General features: G+C 39.3%; 2 non-coding genes across 2 annotated transcripts; both read right to left on the reverse strand.

Moving 5' to 3' along the window:
- Positions 1–6265: 6265 nt before the first annotated feature.
- LOC119472951 lies at positions 6266–6369 on the reverse strand. The gene has a single exon (XR_005202119.1). It is a non-coding gene; the product is annotated as a small nucleolar RNA U13 (small nucleolar RNA).
- A 16102-nt stretch (positions 6370–22471) lies between these two features.
- On the reverse strand, positions 22472–22573 carry LOC119472941. The gene has a single exon (XR_005202112.1). It is a non-coding gene; the product is annotated as a U6 spliceosomal RNA (small nuclear RNA).
- Between the last annotated feature and the right edge of the window lie 2466 nt (positions 22574–25039).

Here is a 25039-nt window from a genome sequence, read left to right on the forward strand (position 1 = left end):
TTTCTTTCTCTCTCTCTTTCTCTTTCTTTCTCTCTTTCTCTCTCTCTTTCCTTTCTTTCTCTCTTTCTTCTTTCCTTCTTTCTTTCTTTCCCTCTCTCTCTCTCTTTCTGTCTTTCTTTCTCTCTTTATTTTTCAAGGTCTCTCTCCATCACCAAGCCTGGAGTTCATTGGTGCAATAATGGCTCACTGCAACCTCAAACTCTTGTGCTCAAGGGGTCCTTCTGCCTCAGCCTCCTGAGTAACTGAGAGTATAGGTGCATGCCACCATGCCTGGATTATTTTATTTTATTATTTTTTGTAGAGATAGGGCCTCACTTTGTTGCCTAGGCTTGTCTTGAACTCCAGCCTGGGCTCTAGCAATCCTCCTGCCTCAGCCTCCTGAAGTTCTGGAATTACCAGCTATATACATATTTTCTACCAAAAAATTATAGTGCACTAAAACACCTGGGATAGTGAAACAAAAAAATAATGTAAATTATCTTAGCTAACACTGAACAAATACCAACTATGTGCTGGCACATTATCTGATTTAATTCTCTTAACATCTCCTTGAGACAAGTCTATTGTGCAGATGAGGAAACTGAAGCCCTGTGTCAAGGTGATGCCTTTATTGAATTCTAGAAACTGCAGAGATGAAGAAACTAAGAAATGGAGGTACAGATCATTAACTATTCTTCCCAAGGTAATACACAAGAAATGGGTGGTGAAGGTAGGACATGAACCAAACTTATAACCTCCAAACTCTAATCACTGTTTTTAGAATACTACTAGCACCTGAAAATGCAGTCTCAAGTCAATTACCAAAATTCTGCAGATGCAGGATTATTGATCAGAGGATGTCTTGGTTAATAAATGCCAGAGACTAGATCCATTAGTTATGAGATAGATGCAGAATCCAGAATGAATCTGAAAGGCTCTGCACCCTTCCTACTCAAAGTAGGACTATGGATCGGCAGCTCCAGCAGCACCATGAGCTTGTCAGCTGCAGGAGGTCATGATGCGCCCTAGACCCTCTGAATCAGAATCTGCATTTTGACAAGATTCCGAGGTGACAGGGTCTTGTCAATTTCAAATTATTCAGTTCCTCATAGGTCATGTATCCTTATAAGGATATGATAGCCTTATCCGGGCTCAGTGACTCACACCTGTGGTAGCATCGGGAACATGAAAAACACCTAGAAACAATTATACCCTGTATTGTAAGACTGATGCTATGGTCATTTCAACTTCTTTTCTAGAGAGCTCTATTTTTGTTCATTTTTAAATTTCTGTTGAAATTGAACAGTGAACCCTCAATTTTGCTTAGGCCAGTGAACCTGTATAAATGGTTCTTAGTAGAGACATCCTGGCCAGGCTGCTGAGCCAGAGCTTTGCTCCCAGTGAAGCTGGTGTATTTCCGTCTTCCAGGGCCCGAGGAAGGGAGCTGAGGCTTTGATGATTGCCTTCATCCCTTTCTCTGTCTCTGTAAATAGACAAAAAACAATTGTCCTTTTAGTAACATTCTATTTGGAGCTCCCAAGATGGTACAGGAGGGTGGTTAGTATTCTGAATTGAGACTGATGTTAATAGAGGAACTGGCATTTGGAAGAATCAGATACAGAGAGAGAAAAAGTACCAAAATGAGATCAGCTCAGAGGAGATGCTCAGAGGCGTAAAATGTCACATTACTGGAAGCGGACCCCTCTAAGCACCAACTTTCCTTTTTAAAGCATATTTGATGAAACTCTTTTTAAAACTTTATCACATCTTTTTCAGGTTCTTTAAATAGAGAATATGGAACACAACTTAGCGCTAGGGCAGGAAGGGCTGATAGAGATTATCCAACTCAGTCCCTCCATTTCACGAATGAGGAATCTGTGACCCAGAAAAGTTGGCGGAACGTGTCACACAAGGCCACATAACCCACTCATGGAAGAACAAACTCTTCAAAGAAAGTTTTGGATAGTTCTTTCTATTCCATTATGTCACATTTTTTCTTCTTTTTAGCGTCTAATCATTTTCTTGTCTAATACCATCTTTTTTAAAAAAAGTAAATTATGGCTGAGGAAATGCATGCAGACTTTTTCCCTTGGGTGCAAATCTAATTTTCCAGGAGGTCAGCAGGAGGGCGCTAAGGATGAAGACAAGCTGTCATTCAAACTCCACTGCCTCCTTCTCCTGAAGTGCGTCTCCACTTTTCTGCACATTGCTTCCAGACAACAGCCGAGTTTCCTAGACTTTATCTCAATGTGTCCAACACCCTTCCTCCCACTTCAGTCCCGTAGTGGTTGCTGATCCTGCTACCTTTTTTGCCTGGAGCAGAGTTCTGGCCCAAGATTCGTCCTCCCAAGGTCAACTTCTTGTTTCTTGTTTTCCTAACAAACAGGAGGCCAAATGTGGAAAGTATTTGTATTGACGTTGCATTTCCCACCAGAGAAGGATCACGGCTAAAAAGCATCAATTCTATTTTATTCTTTCTTTACAGAAATCCAGCTGGTCTTTTTCAGATTTGAGAAGTTAAAAAACTTCCCTGCATCACTTTTCATAATCTAACAGAGATTTCAAGCATGGTTTAAGGGTAGAGATGGTGCTGTGTGTTTGATTGTTAAAGTCAAACTGCAGACTCTGAGGAAAATCAAGAGTCCCTGAGCATTTAAAATGGAATGGTATTTTTCATTTCCATATGAGAAAATACATGGATTTATTAAAAAATTATTTGTAAAAATCTGAATAATGTGATGTCATGGATATTTTATTTTGTTTTGTTATATATTTATATTTTAATTAAAAAAGTGTAGGTGGGGGTGGGTCTTGCTATGTTGCCCAGGCTGGTTTTGAACTCCTGGGGCTCAAGTGATCTTCCCAACTTGGCCTCTCATAGTGCTGGTACTACAGGCCTGAGCCACTGCACCCGGCCTGCCATAGCTGTTTTAAAGACTATTCATTTCTGTGTCAATACTACTAATTTCTACTCCTTTATGGCTTTAAGCATTGTCTAGAAAAGACAAAAAAATGAGAAGGATCATTGCTTCTACCCATTTAGTCTCTTACTTAGAATCTACTTATTCATTTACTTAGTTTTCTTTTTAGCTACAAAACCAAAGTGCACATTGAAGTACACAAAATATAAGTATACAGCTCAATACATATGTATATACTTCTGTAGCTACCACCTAGATCAAGATTAAAAAAAACTTATGGCATTGGCGAAAGCTCCCTTGTGCTCTTTCCTTGTCTACCCCTGGCCTTTGCCAGAAGTGACCACTATTCTGATTTGTAGCACAATCCTTAGTTTAGTCTCTTTGTGGACTTCCTATCAATGGGATTACAGAGTATTTCTCTTTTGTGTCTAGTTTCTTTCACTGCACATGTGGGTGAGATTCATTCATGTTGTTGCTTGTATCAGTAGACTTTTAAAATTTGTGGATAGCATTCCATTATCAGAATATATCAGAATTTATCCAGTTTCCAGTTGATGGGCACCCAGATTATTTTCAGTATTGGCTTATAAATAAAACTTAAGAATACCTATGTTGGCTGGGCGCCCTGGCTCATGCCTGTAATCCCTGCACTTTGAGGGACCAAGGCAGGTGGATCACTTGAGGTCAGGAGTTTGAGATCAGCCTGACTAAACCTCCTCTCTACTAAAAATACAAAAATTAGTCAGGCGTGGTGGTGCACACCTGTAATCCCAGCTACTTGAGAGGCAGAGGCAGGAGAATCGCTGCAGGAGAACCACTTGAATCATGGAGGTGGAGGTTGCAATGAGCCGAGATTGCACCACTGCGTTCCAGCCTGGGCAACAGAGTGAGAGACTGTGTCTCAGAGAGAGAGAAAAAAAGAATACATTGGCATATGTCTTTTGATTGGCAGTAGCACTATTTTCTCTTTTGTGTATGTGCAGAAGCAGAATTGCTGGGTCATAGGATAGGTGTATGTTTAATTTTAGTGGTTATTGTCAAACTGTTTTCTAAAGTGGCTGAACTCAGCAATAATGTACATATAAGAGCTCCGGTTGCTCTGTATCCTGACCAATACTTTGTAGCTCAATATTTTTAATCTTACCCTTTCCAAAACCTGGAGGAAAGGCCACTCACAGTGCTTAGTAAAATCCACATATAGTGGGGATGATTGATATCTCTCAGTGTAAAACAAGAAACTGCCTGTAAATGTCTCAGAAAGGAGTAGGAGAATTTGTGAACAGCTAAAATGCCAACCTAAATGTGATTTGTCATTAGAAACGGGAAATCAAATCCTTCTTTTCCAGATCAAATTGACACAAGTCAAATTGTGTCCTTTTTGGATAAATAGTAAACAGGAAAAGCAGGGTCACCTTGGAGCATGCAAAGTTGGCAGTGCCAACCTGGCACTGTCTGGGTGAGAGATGCTACTCTGGAGAGCACCAGCTTTCTGTGCCGGCAGAGTGGCTCTGCTGGGACAGGGACCAAGAGCTGGTTGAACACCTCTACAACTGTCCATCACCCTCCTTCGCTCTAATGCTACACTCCCAACACTTTTTTTTTTTTTTTTTTTTGAGACAAGGTTTTGCTCTGTTGCCCAGGCTGGGGTGCAGTGGTGTGATCATGGCTCATTGAAGTCTTGACTTCCTGTGCTCAAACGATCCTTCCACCTCAGCCTCCAGAGTACCTGAGGCCACAGGCACATGCCACCATGTCTGGCTAACTTTTTAATTTTTTGTAGAGATGGGTTTTGCCATGTTGCCCAGGCTGGTCTCCAATTTCTAGCCCCAAGTGACCCACCCGCTTCGACCTTCCAAAGTGCTGGGATTATGGGCATGAGTCACTGTACCTGGCCAATTTGACAATATGTCTTCCTTAGTATTTTGCTGGTGAGAAGAAAATGTCTCAGAAAGGAGTAGGAGTATTTTAGCCACTAGAAAGAAATACTCCTTACTGAAAAGTAATACGTTTTCTGTATGCTTTGTACATTTCAATGAGCTTGAGTGGCAAAAGTCAGCATTCTTGTTTTCAGCCAACTCTGGTACACTAATAAAGCTAAGTGTAAGATCCTGGCTGGAACTCCCACAAATCAACTTCATGGTTGCTCCTAAGTCATCTATATTACCATAGAAGTTTATTTTAAAAACCATCTCTCCATTGCCATAGGAATCATCTTGTGGGCCATAATTTCTAAAGTCATTTACACAAACTTTGCAGCAGGTTCTTAAGAAATGTATTTACACTGGAAGCATTCATATCTTCAGAATTTCCAGCATTTCACTTGTGATAGAGCACACAGGAACAGGAATAGAACATAAGAAATAAGGTTGTGCATTAGATTGCTAAGGCTGCCATCACAAAATACCACAGACTGGGTGGCTTAAACAACAGGCATCTATTTTTCTCACAGTTTTAGTTGCAGAATGGTCTATAATTCAGGGGTGTCCAATCTTTTGGCTTTTCTGGGCCACATTGGAAGAAGAAGAGTTGTCTTGGGCCACACATAAAATACACTGATAGCTGGTGAGCTAAAAAAAAGAAAAAATCACCAAAAAGTCTCCTAATGTTTTAAGAAAGTTTGTCAATTCATGTTGGCTCGCATTCAAAGCCATTCTGGGCCACATGCCACCACGACCCCACCAGCGGGCTGTGGGTTGGACAAGCTTGTTTTAGATCAAGATGCCCGCAGGGTTGAGTTCCTCCGGGGCATCTATCCTGGATTCTGTAGATGGCTACCCTTGATTTACAGATGGCTTGCCTCTTCACTGGTCTTCCCTCCGTGCATGCAGGCCCCGTCTTCTAAGAATGCCAGTCATATTGGGTTTGCCCTACTTCCTATTTAAAAAACAGATTTCGGGGGTACAAGTGCAATTTTGCTACACGGACATACTGTGTAGCGGTGAAGTCTGGGGGCTTTTAGTGTAACCATCACCTGAATAGTGTACATTGTATCCATTAGGTAGCTTCTCATTCCTTACCCCTCTGCCACTTTCCCACCTTTCCGAGACTCCAGTGTCTATCACTCCATTCGGTAGGTTCATGTGGACCCATTGTTTAGCTCCTGCTTATAAGTGACAACATGTAGTATTTGACTCTCTGCTTCTAAATTATTTTACTTAAAATAATGGCCTCCAATTCCATCCATGTTGCTGGAGAAGACACGATTTCATTCTTTTTTGTGGCGGAGTTCTATATATACACCACATTTTCTTTTTCCAGTTATCCATTGATGGACACTTAGGTTGATTCTGAATCTTTGCTATTTTAAATGGTGCTATGATAAACATACAAGGGCAGGTATCTTTTTAAAGTTAAAATTTTCTTCATGTCAGACAGGCAATGTTCCAACTTCGCAACAAAGTTTGAGGGTGACACATCTCATGCATGTACGTGAACACCCAATCATCACGCTCATGAACTACAAAAGCATCAGGTATCTTTTTAATGTGATTATTTCTTCTCCTCAGGGCAGATCCCTGGTAGTGGGATTGCTGGATCAATGGTAGTTCTATTTTTAGTTCTTTGAGAAATCTTCATACTGTTTTCCATAGAGGTTGTACTAATTTACACTCCCACCAACAATGTGTAAGCATTTCATTTCCTCTGCATCCTTGCCAACATGTATTGTTTTTTGACTTTTTAGTAATAGCCATTCTGACTGGTGTAAGATGATATCTCATTGTGGTATTAATTTGCTTTTGTCTGATGATTAGTATTGTTGAGCATTTTTCATATGTTTGTTAACTTTTGGTATGTCTTCTTTTGGAAAATATTCATGTTCTTTGCCCATTATGTGGGTACATAAATGTAGATATTTATGGGGTCCATGAAATGTTTCCATACAGGCATGTAATGCATAATAATTACATCATAAAGAATGTGATATCCACCCCCTCAAGCGTATATCTTTTGTGTTACAGACAATCCAGTTATGCCCTTTTAATTATTTTAAATGTATAATTTAATTATTATTGATTAGAGTCATCCTGTTGTGCTATCAAATACTAGGTCTTATTCTGTTTGTTTGCTTGTTTTGAGACAGGGCCTCACTCTGCTGCCCAGGCTGGAGCGCAGTGGGCTGGATCACAGCTTACTGTAACTTCAACCTCCCTGGGTTCAGGTGAGCCTCCCACCTCAGCCTCCCAATCAGCTGGGACCACAGGCATGAGTCACCACACGCAGCTAGTTTTTGTATTTTTTGCAAAGAGAGGCTCTCACTATGTTGCCCAGGCTGGTCTTGAACTACTAGGCTCAAGTGATCCCTCCTCCTTGGCCTCCCAAAGGGCTGGGATTATAGGTGTCAACCACTGTTCCTGGCCTTATCCATTCTTCTATTTTTTTTAATCCATTAACTATCCCCATCTCTCCTCCCCCACCCCCCATCCACTACCCTTCCCTTTGCTCACCTTTTTTTTTTTCTGGTTATTATTATTTTTATTATATTTTAAGTTCTGGGGTACATGTGCAGATCATGTAGGTTTGTTACATAGGTATACACATGCCATGGTGGTTTGCTGCATCCATCACCCCATCACCTACATAAGGTATTTCTCCTAATGTTATGCCTTCCCAATTTCCCACGCCCTGCTATCCCGCCACCAGCTCTCCCATCCCTCAACAGGCCCCAGTATGTGGTGTTCTCCTCTTTGTGTCCATGTGTTCTCATTGTTCAACACTCACTTATGAGTGAGAACATGAGGTGTTTTGTTTTCTGTTCTTGTGTCAGTTTGCTGAGAATGATGGTTTCCAGATTCATCCATGTCCCTGCAAAGGACATGAACTCATCCTTTTTTATGGCTGCCTAGTATTCCATGACAGTGCCACAATGAACATATGTGTGCATGTGTCTTTATAATAGAAGGATTTATAATCCTTTGGGTATATATACTCAGTAATGGGATTGCTGGGTCAAATGGTATTTCTATTTCTAGATCCTTGAGGAATCGCCACACTGTCCTCCACAATGGTTGAACTAATTTACACTCCCACCAACAGTGCAAAAGTGCTCTTATTTCTCCACATCCTCTCCAGCATCTATTGTCTCCAGATTTTTAAATGATCACCATTCTAACTGGTGTGAGATAGTATCTCAATGTGGTTTTGATTTGCATTTCTTTAATGACCAGTGATGATGAGCATTTTTTTCATACGTTTGTTGGCTGCATAAATGTCTTCTTTTGAAAAGTGTCTGTTCATATCCTTAGCCCACTTTTTGATGAGGTTGTTTGCTTTTGTCTTGTAAATTTGTTTAAGTTCTTCATAGATTCTGGATATTACCCCTTTGTCAGATGGGTGGCTTGCAAAATTTTTTTCCTATTCTATTGGTTGCTGTTTTACTCTAATGATTGTTTCTTTTGCTGTGCAGAAACTCTTAAGTTTAATTAGATCCCATTTGTTTATTTTGGCTTTTCTTGCCATTGTTTTTGGTGGTTTAGTCGTAAAGTCCTTGCCTATGCCTATGCCTGAATGGTTTTGCCTAGGTTTTCTTCTAGGGTTTTTATGGTGTTAGGTCTTATGTTTAAGTCTTTAATCCATCTGGAGTTAATTTTAGTGTCAGGTGTCTTGAAGGGGTCCAGTTTCAGCTTTCTGCACATGTCTAGTCAGCTTTCCCAACATCATTTATTAAACAGGAAATCCTTTCCACATTGCTTGTTTTTTTCAGGTTTGTCAAAGATCAGATGGTTGTAGATGTGTGTCATTACTTCCGAGGCCCCTGTTCTGTTCCATTGTTCTATATCTCTGTTTTGGTACCAGTACCATGCTGTTTTGATTACAGTAGCCTTGTAGTATAGTTTGAAGTCAGGTAACATGATGCCTCTAGTTTTGTTTTATTTTTACTTAGGATTGTCTTGGCTATGTAGGATCTTTTTTGGTTCCATATGAAGCTTAAGGTGGTTTTTTCCAGTTCTGTGAAGAAGGTCAATAATAGCTTGATGGGGATAGCATTGAATCTATAAATTACTTTGGACAGTATAGTCATTTTAACAATTTGATTCTTCCTAACCATGAGCATAGAATATTTTTTCATCTGTTTGTATCCTCTCTTATTTCCCTGAGCAGTGGTTTATAGTTCTCCTTGAAGAGGTCTTTCACATCCCTTGTTAGTTGTATTCCTGGGTATTTTATTCTGTTTGTAGCAATTGTGAATGGGAATTTGCTCATAATTTGGCTCTGTTTGTCTGTTATTGGTGTATAGGAATGCTTGTGATTTTTGCACGTTAATTTTGTATCCTGAGTTTTTCCTGAAGTCGCTTATCATCTTAAGGAAATTTTGGGCTGAGACGATGGGGTCTTCTAAATATACAATCATGTCATCTGCAAATAGAGACAATTTGACTTCCTCTTTTCCTAATTGAATACCCTTTATTTATTTTTCTTGCCTGATTGCTCTGGCCAGAACTTCTAATACTATGTTGAATAGGAGTGGTGAGAGAGGGCACCTTGTCTTGTGCCAGATTTCAAAGGGAAAGCTTCCAGTTTTTGCCTATTCAATATGATATTGGTTTGTCATAAATAACTTTTATTATTTTGAGATACATTCCATTGTTACCTAGTTTATTAAGAGTTTTTGGCATAAAGGGCTGTTGAATTTTGTGAAAGGCTTTCTCTGCATCTATTGAGAAAATCATGTGGTTTTTGTCTTTGACTCTGTTTATGTGATGGATTACATTTATAGATTTGCATATGTTGAACCAGCCTTGCATCCCAGGGGTGAAGCCGACTTGTTCATGATGGTTGAGCTTTATGATGTACTGTTGCATTCAATTTGCCAGTATTTTACTGAAGATTTTCACATCAATGTCCATCATGGATATTGGCCTAAAAAGGTGTGTCTCGGCCGGGCGTGGTGGCTCAAGCCTGTAATCCCAGCACTTTGGGAGGCCGAGGCGGGTGGATCACGAGGTCAAGAGATCGAGACCATCCTGGTCAACATGGTGAAACCCCGTCTCTACTAAAAACACACACACAAAAAATTAGCTGGGCATGGTGGCACGTGCCTGTAATCCCAGCTACTCAGGAGGCTGAGGCAGGAGAATTGCCTGAACCCAGGAGGCGGAGGTTGCAGTGAGCCGAGATCGTGCCGTTGCACTCCAGCCTGGGTAACAAGAGTGAAACTCTGTCTCAAAAAAAAAAAAAAAAAGTTGTGTCTCTGCCAGGTTTTGGTATCAGGATGATGTTGGGCTCATAGAATGAGTTAGGGAGGATTCCCTTTTTTTGTATTGTCTGGAATAGTTTCAGAAGGAATGGTATCAGCTCCTCTTTGCATGTCTGGTAGAATGTGGCTGAGAACCCATCAGGTCCTGGACTTGTTTTGGTTGGTAGGCTATTAATTGCTGCCTCAACTTTAGACCTTGTTATTGGTCTATTCAGGGTTTCAACTTCTTCCTGGTTTAGTCTTGGGAGGGCATAAGTGTCAAGGAGTTTATCAATTTCTTCTAGATTTACTGGTTTATGTGCATAGAGGTGTTTGTAGTAATCTCTGATGGTAGTTTGTATTTCTGTGGAATTGGTGGTGATATCCCCTTTATCATTTTTTTTCTTTTTTTTATTGCATTTTAGGTTTTGGGGTACATGTGAAGAACATGCAAGATTGTTGCATAGGTACACACATGACAGTGTGATTTGCTGCCTTCCTGCCCTTCACCTATATCTGGCATTTCTCCCCATGCTATCTCTCCCCACCTCCCCACCCACCCTCCCTCCCCCATTTCCCCCCAACAGACCCCAGTGTCTAGTGCTCCCCTCCCTATGTCCATGTGTTCTCATTGTTCAACACCCGCCTATGAGTGAGAACATGCGGTGTTTGATCTTCCGCCCCTCTGTCAGTTTGCTGAGAATGATGGTTTCCAGGTTCATCCATGTCCCTACAAAGGACACAAACTCATCATTTTTGATGGCTGCATAATATTCCATGGTGTATATGTGCCACATTTTCCCTATCCAGTCTATCATCAATGGGTATTCGGGTTGATTCCAGGTCTTTGCTATTGTAAACAGTGCTGTAATGAACATTCCTTAAGGACCTAGAAATAGAAATTCCATTTGACCCAGCAATCCCATTACTGGGTATATATCCAAAGGATTATAAATCATTCTACTATAAGGACGCTTTATCATTTTTTATTGCATCTATTCAATTCTTCTCTCTTTTCTTCTTTATTAGTCTGGCTAGCAGTCTATCTATTTTTTTGATTTTTTCAAAAAAACAGCTCCAGAATACGTTGATTTTTTGAAGGTTTTTTTGTGTCTCTATTTCCTTCAGCTCTGCTCTGATTTTAGTTATTTCTTGTCCTCTGTTAGCTTTTGAATTTGTTTGATCTTGCTCCTCTAGTTCTTTTATTTTTGACAGTAAGGTGTCAATTTTAGATCTTTCCTCACTTCTCATGTGGGCATTTAGTGCTATATTTCCCTCTAGACACTGCTTTAAATGTGTCCCAAGAGTCTGGTATGTTGTATCTTCATTCCCATTGGTTTTGAAGAACACATTTATTTCTGCCTTCATTTCATTATTTATCTAGTAATTATTCAGGAGCAGGTAGTTCAGTTTCCAGGTAGTTGTGCAGTTTTGAGTGAGTTTCTTAATCCTGAGTTCTAATTTGATTGCACTGTGGTCTGAGAGACTAGTTGTTTAGATTTCTGTTCTTTTGCATTTGCTGAGGAGTGATTTAATTCCAATTATGTGGTCAATTTTAGACTAAGTGTGATGTGGTGCTGAGTAGAATGTATATTCTGTGGATTTGGGATGGAGAGCTCTGTAGATGTCTGTTAGGTCCAGTTGGTCTAGATCTTAGTTCAAGTCCTGGATGTCCTCTGTCTTTTGATCTGTCTAATATTGACAGTGGAGTGTTTAAGTCTCCTGCTATTATTGTGTGGAAGTCTAAGTCTCTTTGCAGGTCATTAATAACTTGCTTTATGTATCTGGATGCTGCTGTGTTGGGTGTGTATATATTTAGGATAGTTAGCTCTTCTTTTTGCATTGATCCCTTTACCATTAAGCAATGCCCTTCTTTGTCTATTTTGATCTTTGTTGGTTTAAAGTCTGTTTTATCAGAGACTAGGATTGCAATCCTTGCTTTGCTCACGTTTTACCAGAATTACTTGTTTTTCCTTGTGGAGTTGTTTGAGTTCCTTGTAGATTCTGGCTTTAATCCTTTGTGAAATGCACAGTTTGCAAATATTCTGTAGGTTGTCTGTTTGCTCTGTTGATTATTTCTTCTGTGGTACAGAAGCTTTTTAGTTTCATTTTGTCCCATTGGTCTATTTTTGTTTTTGTTGCATTTGCTTTGGGATCTTAGTCATAAATTCTTAACCTAAGCCAATGTGCAGAAGAGTTTTTCCTAAGCATTTCTTATAGGATTTTTATAGTTTCAGGTCTGACATTTATGTCTTTAATCTATCTTGAGTTAATTTTTGTATATGGTGAGAGATATGGGCTCAGGTTCATTCTTCTGCATGTGGATATCTGATTTTCCTAACATAGGGTTCCACTCTATTGATTTCATTTAACGTAATTACCTCTTTAAAAGCACTATTTCTAAATAAGATCATATGCTCATGTATTGGAGGTTAGGACTTCAACCTATGAATTTGAGGTGGGGGCACAATTCAGCCTAAAATAGGTGATGAAATCTGTCCTTTCAAGGTAGTAAGACTTCTTCTAAATTATCTATTGTTGAGGTGAGTTAGAGGAAAGAAGATTCTCTGGGTTTTGGTTTTGTTTTTTGTTTTTTGTTTTTCCAACATTAGAACCCAGACTGGGCAGGCAAGGTTAGCTTCTGCACTGTAGAATGTCCCCCAACAACAACTGTTCTTACAGAAAGCATTATGAAAATGCAACTTAATTATTAGGTTGTATGGATAGAGGCACAGCACAATCCAAGATACCATTGTTTTAATCTCAAAACTGAAATATAGGTGATGAACATAAATGTCCCAAACAATGCAGGGGTATTGGACTGGTATTGGCATTGTAGTGGTGGTTGTTTACAAAGAAGGGCTTTTCTCTGGGAAATGGCTAATCAGCAGTCCTAGAAAAGGAGAATGAGTGCTTCCTGTGCTGAGACATCCCAGAATTCTGGGGATTCTGCCAGAGTCCTGCTGGTTCTCGGACTGGGTCATTGGACTTCTTGGGAGAACTTATCAAAGGCCCCCTGTAACTCTAACTGCCGGGTAGCCTGAGTCAATTTGTTCTCTGCCAAACTCTGCAGCAAATTTATGAATGATGAGAGGAAACAGTTGCAGAACCAGTACACTGCATAAAACATAATGTTTGTTGCCCTAGCAATGCCTCTGGGGCTTCTGACGGTGGACTGTGCATTTCCAGGCACAGTTTACTTCTCGTGCCATTGTCAGCTGCCTGAATAGAACTGGGGTTAAGATGCTTGCTCCAAACATTACAGTAATAAGTGGAGGTTTGCAAGGAGCAAGGACCTCAAATCAGAGTTAGAATGATCAATGCATTTATTTACTTACTGAGCACCTACGATAGGGTCAGGCACCCCTTACTGGAGTCAGAGATACACTTCAGAAAAAATAGACAAAAGTCCCTGCCCCCGCAGAGCTTTCAGTCTATCAGGCAGAGACAGATAATATATAAAGCCATTAAGTGGAATATATCTTTTGTCAGATGGTGACATACATTATGGAGAAAAATAAGGCAGAGAAGGGATCTAGGAAGTGCCCGAGTTGGTGGGCAGATCTGCAATTGTCTGGAGTGGTCAGGAAATATGTCACTGAGAAAGTGACATTTGGGTAGCGTCTTAAAGAGAGTGAGGAAGCAAGACATGAAGGCATTTTGGGGAAGTGTGTTCCAGGCAGAGGGCTTCCTAGTGCAAATGTTCTGAGGTACATGCAGGAAAGCAAGGAGCTGGTGTGGCAGAAGCAGGAAACAGTGGCAGGGCTGGGGTGAGATAGCAGGCAGGGCTGGGCTGGGCAACCATGCCGGTCTTTGTAGAACATCGTAAGGACTGGGCTTTGATATGAGTGAAATGACAGGCCATTGAATGTTTTAGCAGAAAAGCTGCTTGACCTGATGATAGGGTGGAGAATAATTCAAATTAGGGAAAGAGTGGAAGCTCAGCAAAGAGGCTACTGCAGTAATCTAGGTAAGAGATGATGGCTTGGACTGGGATGGTAGCAGTGGATGAGTAAGAAGTGGTTGGATTCCAGCTAGGTTTTGTAGATGAATCATGAGGATCTACTGACAGCTTGGAAGTAGAGGAGGCAAGGGTGACCTCAAGATTTTAGGCCCGTAATATCTAGAAGTCTAGGGCTAAAATGGCTAGACGTATTATCAAAAGGTATTTTTAGTCAAATAGACTTTAGAGTCTCTAACACTCAAACATCATTCCCCTAATCTATTCTGCAAATACTGAAGAATGTACAATGCTAACATCCTACAGTCTAGCTTCACAGTAACTGACGCCTTCAACTCTTACATTTATTCATTCATTCATTCATTCGTTTGTTCATTTATTCACTCATTCATCCTTTCTCTTATTCATTCCACTCATCAACTGTAGCTCCACTGTCAGCCAGCAACTCCCTGTTGCTTGAGATCTAGAGGAGATCTATTTGAACAGCCCCTTTCCCTGGTGTGTGCAAGTCCAGCATCTTCCAAGCACTTCCTCCAAATTCCAGGGGACTTAGGTTTTTCTGGCCTCTTCTGTATCCTGGACACCAACTTCATCCATACTGCCATGGTGCCTTTATACCAAATATTTTTTGTGTCCTGGACTCTACTGATGGTTTGGGATAGAGCCTTCATTTCTTCACTTTTCTTCTCCATCTTTTCTAGAAAAAAAATTCCTCATTGTCTTGTTCATAGCAATTTAGGGACATGGTTTTGGCTTAAGCTTGGTATCCATTCCCAAGATCTTATCACAGAGAAACCAAGTTCTCCTTAGAGCAATCTAAGACGATCTAGCCAAAGTGTGCGTGAACGTTTTTTTTAAAGACTCCTTTAGCTGCTGGTTGCAGAATGGACTGAAGATGGGTGAAAGTGCATAGACACCCATACCCCATCCACCGTCTCTCACTATGTGGTTGTCTGCATTTCCTTTGTACCACATTCTGTTAGAATTGTCTTATTGTAGTGTTGCTTGTGCTCCAATTGTACAGTTTAGTTGAATAGCTATTATAGCTTTTCCTTTGCTCTCTTTAACCTCAGGACCCAGAAATGGGGCTACACAGAAAAGGAGCAGAGTTACAATCATCATGCTCTAAACAGAGCCGCCCTTCCCCCACCCTCACCTCGCAGGTACTGCAGATGTTTTGTTGAGCCAAACATGTTTCATCTGGCATCTTCTTCCCCCAGGATGAGTGCTCTCTCGAGGTCCTGAGTTCTATAGTCAGTGGTCAGCAAATCTGCCCCACCTATTTGCAGATGTATCCAGACAAGTCAGACTCTTATACAGACTCCATATGAGAGTCCAACTAGAACCCATAAGTCTTATGAATAAGTTTCTTCCTTATACTTTGACCCCAGTAAATGGCATTTAATAATGATCTTAAGTAAAATTACTCTCATGTGGAAAAGATTTCTGTCCTCTGAGATGAATATGGTTCATAGTTAAATAAATAATGTGTCATAATTTGTTTGTTATTTTTAGTCTCCATACTCAAATCAGTGCCCTTAAAAAATAGTTTCTGAATGTGCCTGTCATTGACAATAAAAGAAGCCAGGATGCCCCTGTGAATGTGCATGACTCGTTGTTAATTTAGGCAGGCATCTGATGGGAATGTCCTGATCAGTTCAAAGCATTGTTGGTTTGAGGACAACATGGAGAATCTGATGTACGTTGCTGGTTAGAGTACACTGAGACCACCTAAACTTGTCAGGCTTCTTTGTCACAGTGTCAGGTAGAGGCTTTAAAAAAAAATAGGGGGAAAAAGTGCTGTTAAAGTTACTGAAAGAAAAAGCTTTCTCTGTTAAAAATATTTTATTATCTATAAAATGTAACATTTTATTACCTATAAAAGGAATAAGAATGATACATGAGTAACAATATAACTTGCAAATTGCAAAAAGGTGTAATTTTTATGTAATGTAACACATAATAATAATTAATATAAAATCTTCATTGATCATAAAATTTTTCGGCTCACTTTCCTGCAAATTAATTTGTTATTTCATCAAAATGTATACATTTAATAACTTCATTTTTAATTGCTATAATTGAAAGTGATGTCAGTTACTCTTGGCAAATGCAAGATTGTAAATAATTTCTGAACATTTTTAGTTTTGCAAAGTATCTTTCTGTTGACACACTGTTTCTAGAGCTGTTAAGATTATTTTACCATTTGTGACAATATTAGGATACCTATTAATAAGTTATTTCAAAATATAAATCTTAGTACATCTAGAACTGATGACACTTTCAGAACAATTTTTCTAAAAAGATTTAACTTTTCATACAAATCAGTTTCATCTAAGTTTGAATTTAATTTTAATTGAGAATGCATACAGTAACCTTTTAGTGTTTCCTCTGACAGTTCCTGCTTCAAATTCTTGTGGAGGCAGTTTAAGATGCAGAATTTAAACCCCACATTTATGTACTCTATGATGTGTCTTCAATACAAGAAAAACATTATTTTAAAATTATCTTCTTCATTAATAATTGGTTCATCCAAAGCTTTGGATGAAAATAGTGCTTTTTCTATCAAATGTGGTAATGTTTAAATTTAATTTTGGTTTCTAAGCTTGCATATATTTGCTTTGCAACATTACATCAGTGTTCAAAACTAAAGATTTTATGAAGAATTACAGCAACTCCATATTTTATTGCAATGTCCATGTGTATGCTTCTATTTTGTTATAATTTGCTGACAAAGGTCGTTGCTTGAGAGCCAGCAATTTGATCCTGGTACTTAGTCCAGAAAATTAATATCTGTCCCATGCTGCAGAGATGGGCTCTGGAGTAGGATGGGCAAGCAAGGCTCCCACCAAAGATCTCACTGTTGCTCCCACACAGAGCCCCTTCTTTCTCCCTTAGCTGTGTCTCCCTTAGTTGTGCCATTGCTGCCGCTGCTTCTGCCACTGCTGTTCCAGCTGCCAGTGTTGCCAGGTCCTGCCCAGCTACTTTGGGGTCTGGCATTCTTGACTGCCCTGAGACATACACATGTGCTCCAGGCTGCAAGGCCCATTGCTCAGAACCGGAGCTGCCTCTAGGTGAATGAGTGTGTGTGTTGCTGCCTTCTGCATCTTGGCTGCTCACGTGCATGCTCCATTGTCCCATTGGATTTCACTGACAAAACACAAGCTTGAAGATAAAATTATCAAGAATTTTAAGACAGCAACAGCAGAGCATTAAACTAAGCATGGGATCCCCTTGAGAGTGGAGTCCTCTCCAGCTGTCCAGATTGTGTGATTGTGAAACTGGCCATGGTACCACAGCATGTAAAGCACCTCTGCAGTTGCAAGGTGAATAGGGAGGGGAAGAGCAAAATATCTCACACACTAGATGTCTGAAACCATAGCTTCTGATCTCCCTGACCGTCCAAACCTTTTCCTTTGATAGGATTCCCCATCTCAGTAAGCAGCAATCTGATTTTTAGAGATGTAAAGGCCAAAATCTTGGAGTTTAATGCCACTTGTCTCTCATACATGTCAGCAGCATATCTGATGACTTCTCACCTCTTCTACACCTCCTGTTCTGGTCTGGTGCTTGGGGTTATGGAATAGCCTCTGCATTGATTTTTAGGCTTCTTTTCTTAGCCCCATATTAAGCAGGGTTGTCCAGAGAAACAGAAACAATATGATAGACAGATAAGTGCACAGGAGATTTATTTTAAGGAGCTGGCTTATGTGATTATGGAGGCTGAGAAGTCCCATGATCTGCCATCTCCAAGATGGAGACCCAGGTAAGTCAGTGATGTAGTTCCATTTTACAGACCTGAAAATCAGTCTAAAAACCTGAGAACCAGAAAAACCAGTAGTGGAAGTTCCAGTTGGAGAACCAGGCATGCTGATGGCGTAAGTTCCAGTCCAAGGATAGAAGAAACCTAACGTCCTACCTCAAGAAGTCAGGCAGAGAGAAAGAGAATTCTCCCTTCTACCACTTTTGATTCTATTCAAACCCTTGACAGATTAAATGATGCTCACTCACACTGGGGAGGACAATCTACTTTACCAGCTCCACAGATTCAAACGCTAATCTCCTCTGGAAACACTCACAGACACACGCAGAAATAATGTTCAGCCAAATGTTTGGGCACCTTGTGCTCTAGACAAGTTGACACATAAAATTAACCATCATACCCCCTAACGTCCAGCACCTAGAATTGGACCTGACCCAGAGAAACCACTCAGCAAATGCTCGTGAAATGAATGAGATAGGGCTTGCAAGTGTGGCTGGTCTTATTAAGGACACATTCTGATCTCTTGGGATTAGATAACTTGTCAGGATAACTTGAGTCATGCACAAGGGGTTGTGCTTTCAGGCTAGGGCCACGGTCCCTGAATTATGGTTCATGCACCAAGGGATGCCAGACACCCTTTTCCACTGTGTTGACCTTTGACCTGATAGTTCACATAGAGTGGTGGGTAAAACTGCTGATAACATGACACAAATGAGAGCACTGGCATCACACTGAACTATGAGGCATTGTGCCCAATGCCTAATTCACCATGTGCTCATATAAAAATCTTACTGGTTTCAGTTAAGAATGTTCTTGATGGCTGAGTGTGGTGGCTCATGCCTGTAATCCCAGCACTTTGGGAGCCTGAGGTGGGCAGATCACCTGAGGTCGGGAATTTGAGACCAGCTTTGCCAACATGGAGAAACCCCATCTCTACTAAAAATACAACATTAGCCGGGTATGGTGGCACATGCCTGTAATCCCAGCTACTTGGGTGGTTGAGGCAGGAGAATCGCTTGAACCCAGGAGGTGGAGGTCGTAGTGAGCTGAGATTGTACCATTGCACTCCAGCCTAGGCAAAAACAGCAAAAAAATGTTCTCAATGTAAAAAATAACTATATTAAATCTGAACCCTTTAATCAATAACTTTAATATGTGGTGCTATGAAATGGTTAGTATGCATAAAACACATTTGCTGTATTCTGAAGTATAATGGCTCTTTCAAAGAAAAGCTCTTGTGAGACTGAACTGCAAGCTGAACTAGTCACTTTCTTTAGGGAAAACCATTTTTTGTTTTGAATGACTATCTTTTCAGACTGCTGTAACAAGATACCATAAACTGGGCAGCTTATAAACAATGGAAATCTATTTCTTATGGTTCTGGAGGCAGGTGTGTGCAGATCAAGGGGCTGCAGATTGAGTGTCTGGGGAGGGCCCATTTGCTAGTTCATAGAACGATGCCTTCTTGCTGCATCCTTACATGGTGAAAGGGTACAAGGCAGCTCTCTGGGGCCTCTTTTATGAGGGCACAATTCCATTCATGAGGGCTTTTCTCTAATGATCTAATCACCTCCTGAAGGCCCCATCTGCGAATATTATCACATTGGTGATTGGGTGTCAACATATGAATTTTGGAGGGATACAAACGTTCAGACCATAGCACTGACAAAGAAATTATGATTTTTAGATTTGAATATTTGGCAGACTTTTCTAGGAAATGAATAAAGTGAAGCTGTCATTTTAAGACAAATAGCTGCCAGCATTTGTTGCCAATTATAAAATTTGAATTTTCAAGTGACAACTAGAATTTTGGAAAACTTGTGTTCACCACAGTAAGTTTGATAGCTTTCCAATACTTGATGACTTTTTTGATAAGATCAGTAGTATATTATTTACATACATATTGTGTGTGTGTACATATATATATGTGTATGCATATACAACATTCTGTATCAACATTTGGAAGATCTGTATAATTCAGCAAACCAATATTTGCCAAATGATCGTGCTTTTATAATACTGTACGTGGAAAAAGATTCATTCCAATTATACAATGGATCAATGGATTTTAACATGAGAGAGCATGAAAAGTTTGTTAATTTGGTTTCAGATTCTATACTGCAACTCAGATTTAGGACACTACCACTTGTCAAGCTCTGGTGTGGTATCAAAAAAGAATATCCACAATGATCTAAAAAAGCCATTAAAACATCTGTCCCTTTCCAACTACCTGCTTGAGTGAAGATGGATTTTATGTACTTAAACTAAAGCAACATAATGCAACATATTGAATGTAGCAAGCAGACAGGAGAATCCAGCTGCCTTTCCTTAAGTATGACATAAAGCAGAAGTGCAAAAATATCAAGCAATGACACTTTTCTCACTGATTTGTTTCGGAAAACATAGATATTTCTTTAAATGGTTTTAATAAGGTATAATTAAAATATAGTAAACAACATATACTTAACATATACAATTTAATCAATTTTGACATGGGAATACATCTATGAAATCATCACCTCAATCAAGAATATGAACAGAGCTACCACCCCCAAAAGTGTCCTTGTGCCCCCTTTACATCCCTACCTTTCTCCCCTTCCTGACTCCCTGATTTCTAGGAAATTACTGATCTTCTGTCAGCCTATTTTAGTTTTCATTTTCTAGGACTTTATATAAATGGAATCACAGTCTATGTATGCTTTTTGTGTGGCTTCTCTCGCAGCATAATTATTTTGAGATTTACCCATGGTTTTGCCTGTGTCAAAAGCTCTTTTATTGCTGGGTACTCTTCCATTGTGTGGCCATAGTATAATTTATTTCACCATTCACCTGATAATGGACACTTGGGTTGTTTTCTGGTTTTGGCTGTTATCAGCAAAGTGGCTGTGAACGTTGGTGTAGAAATCTTTGTACAGGTATATTCTTTCCCTTTTCTTTGTAAATACCTAGGAGAGAAATGCCCGGGCCATATGCTAGGCATATGTTTAACATTTTAAGAAACTGTAAGCAGTCTTCCAAAGTAGTACCATTTTACACTCCCACCAGCAATGTATGAAGGTTCAATTTCCTGCACGTCGTCACAATCACTTGGCCATTCCAAGAGGTGTATATTGACATCTTTTTTTTTTTTCTTCATTTCATCCAGTCTGTTTATGAAGCACACACATAAAACAGTACACCTCCAAGCCTCCTTGGTGCACATTGATCTTGCTCTTCTCTGAACCTCTCCCTTGAGGTTGTATTGACATCTTATTAACATCTAATTGAATTACTAATGTTCCATAAAAGAGCCACATATGAAAAGTGGCCCCCAAATGCAGGAGCCAAAGAATGTCGCAGACAAATCTAGTTTGTTGGTAAAAGGTGATTTATCAGGGAGCTTGCAGGCAGAAGCCTGGTCTTAGGTGGCTGCAAGACAGGTAGATCTCCACACCACAACCCTCCAGACCCAGCACTTCTATACTGGGGAGAAAGTCTATGAGCTCTGGAAATAATGCTGAACTGAAAGAATGCTGTGGGCCTCACAGCCTATGATCCATGCAACAATATCAAGAGTTGTTCTGGAGGAAAGGTGAACTCCAGTAACTAGGTGTTTCTGGGTAAGGAGTAATATGTCAACTAGACATCTTGGAGGCATTCCTGGACTTGGGGCTAGTCAGGAGTCACATGGTGGATTAGCACCTAAAATGGAGTGACACTTGTCTCCATGACTAATAATGTTGAGCATATTTTCATGTGTTTCTTTGCCCTCTGTATATGTTTCGTTGAAGTGTTTGTTCAAATATTTTGTCCATTTTAAGTTGAGATTAAAAAAATTGATACATAATATTTTACATATTTATGGAGTACATTTATATTTTGTTACATGCATGGAATGTGTAATGATCAAGTCACGTATTTGAGGTGTTCATCACTTTAAGTATTTATCATTTATAGGTGTTGGGAATTCAAGTTCTTTCTTCTGGCTACTTTGAAATATACAATACACTGTTGTTAACTGTAGATACTCTACTCTGCTGTTGAACAACAGAACTTATACCTTTTATCTAACTATATATTTGTACGTCTTATCTTACCTCTTTTCATTCCCCTTCCCATGCACCCAACCTTCCCAGCATCTGGTGTCTATCACTCTGCTCTTCTATCTTTAGGAGATCAAGTTTTTAGCTTCCACATATGAGTGAGAACATGTGATATTTGTCTGTTGGTGTGTGGGTTATTTCACTGAACATAATGACCTGCAGTTCCATCCATATTGCTGATAATAACATAATTTCATTCTTTTTTATGGCCAAATAGCATTGCATTGTATACAAACTTACATATCACTTTCTTCATTTATTCATCAGTTGATGGACATTTAGGATGATTCCATATCTTTGCTATTGTGAATAGTGCTGTGATAAACATGCGAGTGCAGGTATCCCTTTCACACACTGTTTTCTTTTCCTTTGGGTAGATACCAAATAGTGAGATTGCTGAAACAAGTGGTAGTTTTATTTTTAGTTTTTTGAGAAATCTCCATACTGTTTTACATTGTACTAATTTACATTCCCACCAACATTGTATGAGTTTCCTTTTCTCCAAATCCTCATCAGCCTCTGTTATATAATTTTTAGAACAATAGTTATTCTAACTGGAGTAATATGATATCTCATTGTGGTTGTTTTCTAGAAAATATAGAGTGCTCCATGAATTTGCATGTCATCCTTGTGCAGGGGCCATGCTAATCTCTGTGTCATTCTAATTTTAGTATATGCACTGCTGAAGCAAGCACTCATTGTGGTTTTGATTTGTGTTTCCCTGATGACTAGTGATGCTGAACATTTTTTAAATATGCTGTGTGCCATTTGTATGTCTTCTTTTGAGAGTTGTCTATTCATGTCTTTTGTCCACTTTTTAATGCAATTTCTTTTGTTGTTAAATTGTTTGGGTTCCTTGTATATTCTGGATATTAGTCCCTTGTTGAATGAATAGTTTGCAAATATTTTCTCCCATTCAACAGACTGTCTCTTCCCTCTGTTGATTGTTTCCTTTGCTGTGCAGAAGCTTTTTAGTTTAATATTTTCTTTGTAATAGTCTGTTTTCACGCTGCTGATAAAAACATACCCAAAACTAGAAAATTTACGAAAGAAAGAGGTTTAATATGGACTTACAGTTCCATGTGGCTGGGGAAGACTCACAATCATGGCAAAAGGCAAGGAGGAACAAGTAACATCTTATATAGATGGCAGCAGGCAAAGAAAAAGAAGCTTGTGCAGGGAAACTGTTCCTTTCTCCCTCCCTCCCTCCCTTCTTTCCCCCCTTTCTTCCTCCCTTTCTGTCTTTCTTCCTTTCTTTTTTCTTTTCTTTTCTTTCTTTTCTTTTCTTTTCTTTTCTTTTCTTTTCTTTTCTTTTCTTTTCTTTTCTTTTCTTTTCTTTCTTTCTTTCTTTCTTTCTTTCTTTCTTCTTTCTTTCTTTCTTTCTTTCTTTCTCTTTTTTTTCTCTCTCTCTCTCTTTCTTTCTCTTTTCTCTTTCATTGTTGCTTGTTGCAGTTGTTGTCACTAGTTTGTTAGTGATTTTTGTGAACAAATTTTGTAAAGTCTATTCTTTGTTATATCTAGCCACTGAAGTCTCCATTCTGTGAGTTTAGTTGTCAGGTAGTGATTTGACAGAAACTTCCTTAAATGCCTTAAATAACAACAACAACAAAAATCTCCTAGCATTTGCAGATGGGCTATGTATGTGTTTTGGAAGAGACCTTCCTCAGCCAGGCAGTTTATAGCTCTACATTTGCCTTCATTCACTTCTGGCTTGCACAGAATCTGTAGGTCAGTCATATATGAGAAGGTTATGTTCTCAGGCATTTTCTGATAATGCATCATTCTTGGGCATGAGTGTTGCCTTCAAAATTCCCAGAAATATATGCTACCTTTTCAAAGCCCTTATTTCCCAAGGCATCTTATTCCCTGGCTTTTCCTGCCAGGGTAGTTAGTGGTTTGCCCCAACTCTTATCCCTTGCCCCAGGTGGCAGCAGCTCATACATTTGCCTTGGAATATTTTCTACTAATGTCCTCTGAGTAGACTTAGCTCTGGGAGAATTTCAAGTTAAGTGAAATAAAGACAAGCCCCTTGAACCACTTGTTCAGGGAGACATAGACAAGTCAAAACAAACAACTACAATTCTTTAAGAATGAGGCTTGTTCTGCTTCCTTCATATTAAGAACCTGTCTTGGTAATGTGGGCTATTGTTTTCACCCCACATTGTCGGGGAGGCTGCAGAGCTAGAGAGTAGAAGATGGGGGCGGAAGTAAATTAAAGCACCATAAAGTTCCCTTTTGGAGAGGCAGGTTTTTTTATTTTTATTTTTTTTATTTTGATTAGGCATTCGTCTGGTACTGTAAATTTTGTATTAGTATTCAGAGTTCTGACAAAACTAATTCTGACAGTTTTGCCAATTTATGTGTGACTTTTATGAGGAACACACTTTTGGAGTTTCCTTCTCCACCCATTTGAAGTGGCATCATTTTCTGGTTTGTTGATATTTGTTCTGATCTTTATTATAGACTTACAATGGGATTACATTCTGATAAGCCATCATAAACTGAAAATACCATAAGTTGAAAATGCATTGAGTATACCCAACCTTCTGTACATCCAGGCTTAGCCTAGCCTGCTCTAAACATGCTCAGAACACTTATGAGCCTACAGCTGAGCAAAATCATCTAGCACACAGCCTATTTTATAATAAAGTGTTGAATAGCTCATGTACTTTATTGAAAATTCTACTGAAAGTGAAAAATAGAATGGTTGTATAAGTACTCCAAGTATGGTTTCTACTAAATGCATATCACTTTTGCACCATTGTAAAATCAAAAAGTTGTTAAATTGAACCATTGTGAATTAAGAACTACATTTTCTTTCTTTTGCTGCTTTGGTTTAGTTTGTAATTTTTTCCCCCTAAGGTGAAAGTTAAGGTTATTTAATTCTGTTTCTTCTTAATGCACAAGTTTCCTTCTAAAGAATGGTTTAGTGGTAACCTCAAAATTTTGATATGTGTATGTTCACTTTCATTTGGTTCAAAATGTTTTCTTATTTCCCCTTTGATTTCTTCTTTGACCCATGGATTATTTTGAAGTATGTTATTTAGTATCCAAAATCTTTAGGAATTTCTAGATACTTTTATTAATTTCTAATTTAACTTATCTTTGTGTTTGGGGAATGTATTTGTATGCCATAAGTCATTTAAAACTTAGATTTAT

The sequence above is a fragment of the Cebus imitator genome, unplaced genomic scaffold (genome assembly GCF_001604975.1).
Source record: "Cebus imitator isolate Cc_AM_T3 unplaced genomic scaffold, Cebus_imitator-1.0 Scaffold124, whole genome shotgun sequence".
Taxonomy (NCBI): domain Eukaryota; kingdom Metazoa; phylum Chordata; class Mammalia; order Primates; family Cebidae; genus Cebus; species Cebus imitator.